The sequence below is a fragment of the Bison bison genome, unplaced genomic scaffold, assembly GCF_000754665.1.
Source record: "Bison bison bison isolate TAMUID 2011002044 unplaced genomic scaffold, Bison_UMD1.0 scf7180017864332, whole genome shotgun sequence".
NCBI classification, from domain to species: Eukaryota; Metazoa; Chordata; class Mammalia; order Artiodactyla; family Bovidae; genus Bison; species Bison bison.
This window is the reverse complement of record NW_011494904.1, coordinates 1,583,288-1,595,818: the sequence shown is the minus strand read 5'-3', so window position 1 is coordinate 1,595,818 and position 12,531 is coordinate 1,583,288. Positions and strand designations below refer to the sequence as shown.

Below are 12,531 nucleotides of genomic sequence, written 5' to 3'. Positions count from 1 at the left end.
AGAGAAAGAGCCAGCATTCACGTCCCATGTTTCTAGCCGTGTTGTTAGTTGAACAAGTTCTTTATTATTCCTTTATCTTTGTTTCTTTAGCAATGTTTGGATAAGGATTGAGTTCAAATTCAGTGAAAGTTGAATTCCATACTTTTTTGAGCGTTGAATCACCATTTTATTCAGTTCAGTTCAGTTCAGTCGCTCAGTCGTGTCCAACTCTTTGCAACCCCATGAATCGCAGCATGCCAGGCCACCCTGTCCATCACCAACTCCTGGAGTTCACTCAGACTCACGTCCATTGAATCACTGATGCCATCCAGCCATCTCATCCTCTGTCGTCCCCTTCTCCTCCTGCCCCAATCCCTCCCAGCATCAGAGTCTTTTCCAATGAGTCAACTCTTCGCATGAGGTGGCCAAAGTACTAGAGTTTCAGCTTTAGCATCATTCCTTCCAAAGAAATCCCAGGGCTGATCTCCTTCAGAATGGACTGGTTGGATCTTCTTGCAGTCCAAGGGACTCTCAAGAGTCTTCTCCAACACCACAGTTCAAGAGCTTCAGTTCTTCAGCGCTCAGCTTTCTTCACAGTCCAACTCTCACATCCATACATGACCACAGGAAAAACCATAGTCTTGACTAGATGGACCTTTGTTGGCAAAGTAATGTCTCTGCTTTTCAATATATTATCTAGGTTGGTCATAACTCTTCTTCCAAGGAGTAAGCGTCTTTTAATTTCATGGCTGCAGTCACCATCTGCAGTAATTTGGGAGCCCAGAAAAATAGTCTGACATTGTTTCCACTGTGTCCCCATCTATTTCTCATGAAGTGATGGGACCAGATGCCATGATCTTCGTTTTCTGAATGTTGAGTTTTAAGCCAACTTTTTCACTCTCCTCTTTCACTTTCATCAACAGGCTTTTTAGTTCCTCTTCACTTTCTGCCATAAGGGTGGTGTCATCTGCATATCTGAGGTTATTGATATTTCTCCTGGCAGTCTTGATTCCAGCATGTGCTTCTTCCAGCCCAGCGTTTCTCATGATGTACTCTGCATATAAGTTAAATAAGCAGGGTGACAATATACAGCCTTGACATACTCCTTTTCCTATTTGGAACCAGTCTGTTGTTCCATGTCCAGTTCTAACTGTTGCTTCCTGACCTGCATTTAGGTTTCTCAAGAGGCAGGTCAGGTGGTCTGGTATTCCCATCTCTTTCAGAATTTTCCACAGTTTATTGTGATCCACACAGTCAAAGGCTTTGACATAGTCAATAAAGCAGAAATAGATGTTTTTCTGGAACTCTCTTGCTTTTTCCATGATCCGGCGGATGTTGGCAATTTGATCTCTGGTTCCTCTGCCTTTTCGAAAACCAGCTTGAACATCTGGAAGTTCACAGTTCACGTATTGCTGAAGCCTGGCTTGAAGAATTTTGAGCATTTCTTTACTAGCATGTGAGATGAGTGCAATTGTGCGGTAGTTGAGCTTTCTTTGGATTGGAATGAAAACTGACCTTTGCCAGTCCCGTGGCCACTGCTGAGTTTTCCAAATTTGCTGGCATGTTGAGTGCAGCACTTTCACAGCATCATCTTTCAGGATTTGAAATAGCTCAACTGGAATTCCATCACCTCCACTAGCTTTGTTCGTAGTGATGCTTTCTAAGGCCCATTTGACTTCACATTCCAGGATGTCTGTCTCTAGGTGAGTGATCACACCATCGTGATTATCTTGGTTGTGAAGATCTTTTTTGTCACTTGTTCTGTGTATTCCTGCCACCTCTTCTTAATATCTTCTGCTTCTGTTAGGTCCATACCATTTCTGTCCTTTATCATTTTATTAATATATCCTAATCTACTTCCTTGTAAATTTCATGCCTTTTTCAAATTGCAGTTTTGATTATCATGTGTTATGTCATTTTTTAACTAACTTTAAATGTAGAGAGTACATTTGAAATAAAAATAATGACTATTTTTGAAATAAAAGTGTTTGCAGATATTGTAATTTTCTAAGCCCAAATTTTCTACCTTAACTGTCATCCATCTGCTATTTTTCAAAAAGACCAACTTAATAAACGTAAATATGTTAAAACCAATGATTCTATAAAATTACAGGCTCACTCTAAAATAAAAGTTATTCATTAAAAATATGAAAAACACAAAAGATATGTTCTCATTCAGATACCTTGTCTTTGACAGAGGAGGCAAAAATATACAGTAGAAAAAAGACAGTCTCTTCAACAAGTGGTGCTGGCAAAACTGGTCAGCTGTGTGTGTAAGAATGAAACTAGAACACTAACACTGTTCACAAAAATAAACTTAAAAGGCATTAAAGACCTAAACATAAGACCAGAAACTATAAAACTCTTAGAGGAAAACATAGGCAGAACACTCTCTGACATAAATCACAGCAAGATCCTCCATGACCCACATTTAGAGTAATGAAAATAAAAACAAAAATAAATGGGACCTAATTATATTTAAAATCTTTTTCACAGTGAAGGAAACGATAAGCTAGGTGAAAAAACAAGCCTCAGAATGGGAGAAAACAATAGCAAATGAAACAACTGCCAAAGAATTAATCTCCAAAATATACAAGCAGCTAACACAGCTCAATACCTGAAAAATAAAAACCCAGTCAAAAAGTGAGCAGAAGAACTAAATAGAAACTTCTTCTCTATCCAAAGAAGACAGAGAGATGGCTAATAAATACATGAAAAGATGCTCAACATCAGTCATTATTAGAGAAATGCAAATCCGAACCACAATGAGGTATCATCTCACACTGGTCAGAATGACCATCATCAAAAAATCTACAAACAATAAATGCTGGAGAGAGTGTGAAGGAAAGGGAACCCTCTTACACTGTTGGTGGGAATGCAAACTGATAAAACCACTATGGAGAACAGTGTAGAGATTCCTTTAAAAAGCTAGGAATAAAACTACAATCCCACTACTGGGCTTATACCCGGAGGAAACCAAAATTGAAAAAGACACATGTACCCCAGTGTTCACTGCAGCACTGTTTACAATAGCTAGAAAATGGAAACAACCTAGATGTCAAATGAATGGATAAGGAAGCTGTGGTACATATGCACAATGGAATATTACTCAGCCATAAAAAGGAATGCATTTGAGTCAGTTCTAATGAGGTGGATGAATCTAGAGACTATTATACAGTGAAGTAACTCAGAAAGACAAATATCATATAATAATGCATATATATGGAATCTAGAAAGATGGTATTGACAGTCCTACATGCAGGGCAGCAAATGAGACACAGTTATAAAGAACAGAGTTTTGGACTCTATGGGAAAAGAAGAGGGCAAGAGAATAGCACTGAAACATATACATTACCGTATGTAAAATAGATAGCCAGTGTGAGTTTGATGTATGACTCAGCACCCAAAGCTGGTTCTCTGTGACAACCGGAGGAATGGGGTGGGGAGGCTGGTGAGAGGGGGGTTCAGGATGGAGGGGACACATGCATGCCTATGGCTGATTCATGTTGATGTATGGCAAACACCATAAGTCAGTTCAGTTCAGCCACTCAGTCATGTCTGGCTCTTAGTGACCCCATGGACTGCAGCATGCCAGGCCTCCCTGTCCATCACCAGCTCCTGGAGTTTACTCAAACTCATGTCCATTGAGTCGGTGATGCCATCCAACCATCTCATCCTCTATCGTCCCCTTCTCCTCTGACCTTCAGTCTCTCCCAGCATCAGGGTCTTTTCCAGTGAGTCAGTTCTTCATATCAGGTGGCCGAAGTATTGGAGTTTCAGCTTCAGCATCAGTCCTTCCAGTGAATATTCAGGACTGATTTCCTTTATGATTGACTGGTTTGATCTCCTTGCAGCCCAAGGTATCCTCCAATTAAAATAAATAGTTTAAAAAGATATATGCCCATTTAAAAACATTTTTAATTGCTATTTTGTTTCAAATGGACATAGATCCTGTGTATTTTTTATAGATTTTAATAAGTTTATATATGTCTCACATAGTTATCTGTAGTTTATGGAAAGAGGTGATTTATTCATTTTTATAGCCATCATACTTAGCAGTTAAGAAAATCATACATGTCAATATAGATTTTTTGAAACAATAAACTTTTAGTTTTTGACTATCCACAATAAGGAGAGTCCCCCCCTTTTTTTAAGTCCAGAAGAAAGACAGTATATGGGGTGGGGGGAGATTATAAAAGCAATACAGCTTTAAAATATTCAGAAAATGTATTCCAGATATAGGTTAGGCTTGTGGGGTACAAATTTGGGAATTCTCGATAGACACATGTCACTTAAACAGTTAGACTGAGTGGCTGACCTCAAAAATAAGTGTGGGCAGAAAGGTAATGCTCAGGGCCTGAGCCCTGGGACTTGCTGTGATAACACTTAAGGGCTCAGGACGGCGAGGAGACACACAGAACACTGAGAGGAAGACCAAGCGTTCTGATGTCCTGGAAGCCAAGCAGGGCGATCTCAGGTCGAGTGAGTGACACCAAGGCTCACTACCACGGAGGGAGTCAAGTTAGGTGAGAACTGAGACGGGACCATTGGTTTTCTTATTGTGGAGGAGACTCTGCAAAGGGAAGGACAAATACCTGATTGAAACGGGTTCAAAAGGGAATAAGAGGAATTGGAAACTGAGATTATAGATAATTCTTTCAAGGAAATTTGATATAAGAGGAAGGAGAAGAATGAATTGGTAGTCTGAGGAAAAATTTAGGTCCAGGAAAGGGTATTTGTTTGTTTTAAGATGAAAGTGCATTTGTTTGCTAAAGAGAAGAACCCAGGGACACAGATAGAAGTTGATGCTGTAAGAAGATGGTGAGTGGGTCGCAGGAGTCTTGTCCTTGAATGGGAGGCTGTGTGGTCTGGGTCAGAGGACGGGGTGGCCTCCTTAGAGCTGGACCGGTTCATGGTGGAGATGGAGGGAAGGCAGGGTGTTGTGGGGAGGGAAGCAGGGGAAGGATGGCACAGTGAAGGGATTTTGTAGTTCTTGCCTCACCAGTTTGTAAGTAATCTTCATTTCTTGTCTTCTACTTTAAGAATTTTATGGGAAGCTTTTTCTGTATTGTACAGTTTATTTAAACTACTTTCACAGAAATATTCAACCTTGGTATGAAATATATCTTCTCCTCTTATAACTTATAAACTGTGGGGGATTTAAACTTTCTATAAATACCAGATTTTCTCCTTCAGTCCCTTTGATTCCAATTACCTCTAATATGTTCACCCAATTTTAACCTTCTCAAACCTTACTCAGCACTTTTCTTCCTGATATGTTGTAACTGTGAGAAAGTCCATTTTATTTCTCTGAGCTTTCACAGTTAACTTGAGAAAGCCCTGTTTTCCAGATATTTAACTGGTTTCTAAATTACTTAACCAGGTGCCAACATACTACATTTAATGTACCAAGTAATGATTACTGATTGCTGGTCAATCCGTATTCTAATTGCCTTTCTCCTCAAGGTATTGTTCTCTTGGGGGAAATTGTCAGCTGTTCAATGTTTTGAGACCAGAGACATTTTAAAATGCATTAAAACCTACACTCGGAGCTTGGGAGAAACACATTCAGCTGGCTCTACTAGTAGGTTCTAATCACTTTTTTCATGTAATGAATATGATTTCACTTTGTGTTACAGTCTGTTTTCTCAGACAGATGGATATAACCATTTTCTGAAATTATTTCCACAATAACTGCTAATAATAAATTCGTAATTACTTCATTTATATGTATGTGTCAATTCTACTCAATCAAAATATTCCCATAGAAAATATGTTATTAATATAAAATATTAACATTTTTGTTGGTAGTTTCAATTTGAAGAAAGCAATGTAATTCTCTTACTGTCCAAAAGTGCTCATATAACTAAATTATCCACAACATCTGAGAATGACTAATAGGAGAGAGAAGACAGAGAAGGAAGAGAGGTTATCTCTTGGGGGCCACTCTGTTTACTGATGTTAGTAAACAGAGATCTTTCACAGCTAAAGCTTGTTTTAAGAATTCTTGTTTAAGAATCTAGATAACAAAAGAAATAACCTCTTAAACTGATGATGTGTGGCTTTGGCCAGCTTTGAGTGTCTCTTCATTTGAGGTCTTCTCTTACTTTACAAATCAAAATATCAGAACATTCTTCAAAGTATATTAAGAAAATATACTGACGTAACTTAAGCACCATTATTTGCAGCCAGCTTTCAGTTCCACAGTTTGTATTCTACTCATGTTCTTAATGACTCTCATTTCTTCTTCTCTGTTTGATCTAGTAAGTCCTCAACTGAAGCCAGGAAGAGGTGGCTTCATTTCTTTACTATTTTTTTCATTTTATGTATTATTAAGTTTAAGTTTAAATGTGTCTAAGAATTATAAGATATAAGAACTACATGCATACATGTATCTTAAGTGATAACAGCAGTATCAAGAGTGAAGTGAAGTGAAGTCACTCAGTCGTGTCCGACTCTTTGCAACCCCATGCACTGTAGCCTACCATGCTCCTCCATCCATGGGGTTTTCCAGGCAAGAGTACTGGAGTGGGGTGCCATTTCCTTCTCCAGAGGATCTTCCCAACCCAGGGATCGAACATGAGTCTTCTGCATTGTAGGCAGACACTTTACCTCTGAGCCACCAGGCAAGTCAAGAGTGAGGAAGCCTATAAACTGTATGGACACTGTTCAGTTCCGTGAAACAGAATAGAATTGTTAGAGACCTGCTTAGTGACATTGGCACAGAGAAGTGTTATATTCTAAGCCTAGAGATACAGGCTTTGTTTGGGTTTTTTGTCGGATGTTTTGTTTGTTTTTCTCAATCAATTCCTTTTTTAGTTGAAATAAAGTTGATATGCAATATTATGTTAGTTTCAGGTGTACTACATCGTGATTTGACATTTGCATGCATTGTGGAATGATCACCATGATAAATCTAGAAAAGACTTTGTGAAATCTGAGTAATTTCATCTGCCATAACCTTCCATGTACTTCCACGTACTCTTCTTCCATGTATTCTTACTTCTCACTTTCCAGTGCACATTGTATACTTTGAAAATTATACGGTTAACCGTCGGACTATAAACGAAATCCTGAAATACTCACTTCAGCCATATTTCACTCTTAGTAATTTTCCAGTTTCTTGAAATTGCCTTCAGAGCCAATTTACAAACCCCACAAGAAATCCCATTTACCTCATAGTCTTCCCTCATTGATCAGAAATTTTATGAGTTGCCTTTTTTATCAAACCTCGCTCCAAAGGGATTCTGTTTTTTTTTCCCTAAGGCCATATCTACTTTCCAGGGGAAACTTTTCCAGCCACTATTGAAAACAAAGACGCTGCAGGCCCTGAAATAGAAAAATGACAGATTGTTCTGACCAGAATCTGAGGGCTATCAGGGACTGAGAATATGAGTTTTCAAAGAAACTTTTGAAGGGCTTATTGTTAATTAGGGTCCTTATAGGTTTAAAAATTCATTGTTGCTCTCTTGTCGTGCCAAGAAAGGACTTTTTTTATAATAAAAATTTTTTGCCAGTCTGTGTCTTTGGTGTACAAAATGTGCTGTTTTATTTTTTTATTGAAGTGTAATTGACATTCAATATTATATTAGTTCCAGATGTACAGCATAATGACTCAACATTTGTATATACATTGTGTATAGTTACTCTCTGTGCTGTTGCTCATTTTTGAATGCACAACCCTGTTTGGCACATGATAAGGACCCACTAAATGGTGGTAGAATTTTTAAGTATTTCTTGGAAAGACAAATTATCTTATTTAAGAATAATTATTATTCAGGCTTCTCTTATCTTACCAATACATTGATCACACATTCGTCCTTTTATTCTTTCCACCGTTTTTGAGACCTGAAGGTGCAGGTGTAAAAACAATAGACAAAACTCAACTTCTCTTGGAGGATACATTCTATAGAAGAGAGAAGATGATAAACTAAATGAATAAAATACCTAGTGTGTTAGATGGTGAAGTTTGCTATGAAAAAAACAATATAGCAAACTTTTGCTTCCGAGTGAGGGTGGAGCTGGCCGCCGGTCATCATCCCTGCCAGAAAAAATAGAATGCCACATAAAACATACAGATCATCCAAGAGATACAGAAGCAGTGAGTTCAGAGGAACGAACCCTGGAGAGGAGCTGGCTTCTCACTAATGCCTGCTCCTGTGGGATGAGACCTGCACTGCTAAGGCTCAAGGCTGGGGCTCTCGCTGTGGCCCCAGGAAGAGGGTGGCTGCTTCAGAGCAGCGGAACCAGCCAAGCTCCGACAGTCGTGTAGGGCTGGGCTGGCAGAAACGAGCCTGGTGGGGCCTCAACACAGACTCAGTTTCCCTCTGTGACGCTTACTACTGTATTCCAAAGGTGTGGGGAGTCAGGAATGGCAGTAGACTCAAAGTCTAAGTAGAAAATGTCTTTTTGAGGAAATCACACCCTGTCAGGCAAGCATTTAGAAACTCTTGAGGGCAATGCCCTGGAAACGGGCAAATCGGAGTAGACTGAGTCTTACTAAAACTATAGCTTAGACTGGGGTTAGCTCAGTCCCTGATTGAGTGAATCCTAAGATAGTCACTCACTCACCCTTACTAGGAGATGAAAGTATGAACCCTTAGGGAGAACCATTATCCGGGCACAAGTATATACAGGAGTTTGAGCAAACTCCAGGAGATGGTGAAGGACGGGGAAGCCTGGTGTGTTGCAGTCACCATGGGGTCGCAAAGACTGAGTGGTTGAACAACAAATAAGTATATACTTAATGTCTAGATTGCAATAAAACATTTCTATATATGTCAAGAGATAGGACATATGAACACACATACACAAGAAATATATATGCCGATGATCCAGACATCAAACTTGTTAGATGTTGGACAAGGACTTTAAATGAGATTGAAATATTCAATCTCAATAAATATTCAATAAAATTTAAAAAATAAAATAGATAAAAAGATAAGAGTGTTTTACTGGAGAATGCAGTTCAGTTCAGTTGCTCAGTCGTATCTGACTATTCGCAGCCCCACGGACTGCAGCATGCCGGGCCTCCCTGTCCATCACCAACTCCTGGAGTTTACTCAAACTCATGTCCATCGAGTCGGTGATGCTATCCAACCATCTCGTCCTCTGTCGTCCCCTTCTGCCTTCAGTCTTTCCCAGCATCAGGGTCTTTTCAAATGAATAAGTTTGTCACATCAGGTGGCCAAAGTATTGGAGTTTCAGCTTCAGCATCAGTCCTTCCAATGAACATTCAGGATTGCTTTCCTTTAGGATAGACTGTTTGGCTCTCCTTGCTGTCCAAAGGACTCTCAAGAGTCTTCTCCAACACCACAATTCAAAAGCATCAATTCTTTGGCTCTCAGTTTTCTTTATAGTCCAACTCTCACATCCATAATGACTACTGGAAAAACCATAGCTTTGACTGGATAGGGCTTTGTCGACAAAGTAATATCTCTGCTTTTTAGTGTGCTGTCTAGATTGGTCATAACTTTTCTTCCAAGGAGCAAGCATCTTTTAATTTCATGGCTACAGTCATAATCTGCAGTGAAAAGAAGTAAATGGAAATTCTAGAGTTGAAAAATACAACATATGAAAACAAATTGATGGGTAAAATGAATGTTAAAATGTCAGTATAGGTAAAACCAAACTGATGAACTTCCTAATGACCTGGAAGACAGGTCATTAGAAAATATCCAATCAGAAACACAGAGGGGTAAAAAGAAAAAAATGTAATGAACGTGAGACACCCGAGTATGTTCACTAGCACTGACCAAAAGACGTAAGATGGTAGGATACATATGTAACTCAAAGAGTTGAAATTAACTATATATTTTATTTGATCCAGTATTAAATAAAATATTATTTCAACATGTAATAACGTGAAAATGTTCTTATGGATACTTTGCTTTCCTTTACTCACACAAAGTATGTTTTACACTTGGCCACATCTCAGTCTAGACTCTCCATGTGCTGTGGCTGCCGTCTTGGCAGGTCAGGTCTACGTGTATGTGGTTGGGACCCCAGAAGGAAGAGAGAAAGTAGTTAGAAGGAATATTTTTTAGAAGATTAGGTAGGAAAGGGGATGAATACAGCTAAGTATTGGTAGCTGGAACATGAAGTATATGACGTTAAAGGAAGAAATGAGAGAAGGCCTCTCTAAGGGCAATACTGAGGGCTAGACATGGAGATGAAGGTATAGGTGGCTTTGGCTGTGGAGGAGACAAGAAGATTGAAGGCAGTGTCCGGAGGTAGTAATATGCTGGCATTTTTTTTAAAACATCAAGGAGGGTGGTATGTGATGGAGGGATTAACAGAGAAATGAGAAGATTGACGGAGGAGCCTGGTAGGCCACAGTCCATGGGGTCGCGAGGAATCGGACATGACTGAGCAACTTCACTTTCACTTTTCACTTTCATGGAGAAGGAAATGGCAACCCACTCCAGTGTTCTTGCCTGGAGAATCCCAGGGACGGGGAGCCTGGTGGGCTGCCGTCTATGGGGTCGCACAGAGTCAGACACGACTGAAGTGACTTAGCAGTAGCAGCAGGTCAGAGAAGCAAAGGGGAGCCAGATCACATAAAGCCTTGATAGACTTCTTAAAGTTTATTTAGAGATAAAGAATACATAGGCATACCTCATTTTATTATGCTTCAAAGACTCTGGTGGCTTTAACCCGAATGAAAGTTGTGCCAACCGTGCATAGAACAAATCTCTTGGCACCGTTTTTTCAGTAGTATTTTCTCATGTCGTGTCTCTGTGTCAGATTTTGCTGGTTTTCTCAGTATTTCAGACTCTTCATTATTATTATATTTGTTATGGTGATCCGTGGTCTTTGATGTTACTGCCACTCGCTGAAGGCTCAGATGATAGTTTCTTAGCAATGAAGTATTTTTAAATTAAAGTGTGTACATTTTTAAGACATAATGCTGCAAACACTTAATAGACTACAGGATAGTATAAACATAATTTTTATATGCACTGAGAAACCAAAAAATTTGTGTGACAGCCTTTATTGCTTTACTGCAGTAGTCTGGAAGCAAACCCATACTATTTCCGACACATGCCTTTATCTCTGCCTTTTCATGTTCTGTTTATTCTCTTCATATTATTGAACTGCAATAAACAATGCCAGTTATTTCTCCACCAAAAATGAGTTTGTTCAGAATCAATAAAGAATTGTAATTCAGGGTTTGCAACTATGGCAAGCTAGGTGCAAGTTCCCACACAGGAGGGAGAGAAGACTCTTCCAAAGTGGGGAAGGGACGCTGAGAGGGCTGTAGTAAGCGAAGATTTTCTGGGAGGAACTGCGAGTTGGAAGTAACAGTGGCTTTTCATTGGCTCATTTGTGATAGTCTCTTATTATCTGAGTCCTTGCCAGGCAAGAAATGCGGTCTCTCTCTGGCTGTGCTGGGTCTCTGCTGTGGCACGCAGATTCTTCACTGCCACACTGGCATTCTCTGGTTCCGGCCAGCAGGCACTGCTCTGGTTGCGGTGCACAGGCTCTTCATTGCCATGGGTGGTCACATCGCAGAGTACAGGCTCTGGGTACTCGGGCTCAGTACTGGTGGCACACAGGCGTAGTTGCACTATGGCCTTTGGGAGCTTAGTTCCTGGACCAGGGATCAAACCCATGTGCCCTGCACTGGCAAGCAGATTTTTAACCACTGGCCACAGCGTGTGCGTGTGCTCTCCTGTCCGGCTCTTTGCAACCCTTTGGGCTGTAGCCCAGTAGGCTCTGCTGTCCATGGGATTTTTCAGGCAAGAATACTATGGGTTGCCGTTTCCTCCTCTTGGGATCTTCCTAACCCAGGGATCGAAGCTGCATCCCCTGTGTCTCCTGCATTGCAGCAGGTTCTTTACCCACTGAGCCATCAGGGAAGCCGTCTTAACCTCTGGACTACCAGGGACGTTCCAGGAAAGGTAGTCTGTCTTCTTCCTATTGAGTGCTGATATTGTTATGGTGTGAGAACTCCCCCTTTGGCCTCCTAACTCTAGTTTGATTGAGATTTCTCTTTATTCATTTTTACAGTATTAAGAGTGGGGATCTTAAGGCTTAAAAATTGGCTTTGGTTTTTCTTCTGTTGTTAATTGAAAGAATACTTCCTAAGAGTGATTAGTAAATTCATGCAATGCCATCAGAAGTGTGCCCCTAAGCATGCAGTATGAAGAGTCTGGGTGGCTGTGTGTTTGTTTGGAGATTGACTTTCAGAAGTCCCTTTCCCCTAGTCTCTGGGATATGATTACGTGTTGTTGTTTAGTTACTAATTCATGTCTGACTCTTTGTGACCCCGTGAACTGTAGTCCATCAGACTTCTCTGTTCATGGAATTTCCCTGACAAGAATATTGGAGTGGGCTGCCATTCTCCAGATTTTCCTGACCTAGGGATTGAATTAATGTCTCCTGCTTGATTGGCGAATCCCTTATCACTGAGCCACCTGGGAAGCCCTCTATTAGCATAGTTGTTTTTTTTTTTTTAAATAACAACTTTTCCACACTGTGAATGTAATAGCTTATCAAGAAAATCAATAGTTATTCAATTTCAAATTTCTTACATTTTTTTTCTATTTT

At 40.0% G+C, this 12,531-nt stretch overlaps 1 protein-coding gene across 1 annotated transcript in view; it reads left to right on the top strand.

The window, feature by feature from the left end:
• Positions 1 to 12,531, top strand: part of DIAPH3 (diaphanous-related formin 3) — a 563,671-nt gene that overhangs the window by 497,416 nt on the left and 53,724 nt on the right. The gene's annotated exons all lie outside the window — the stretch shown is intronic.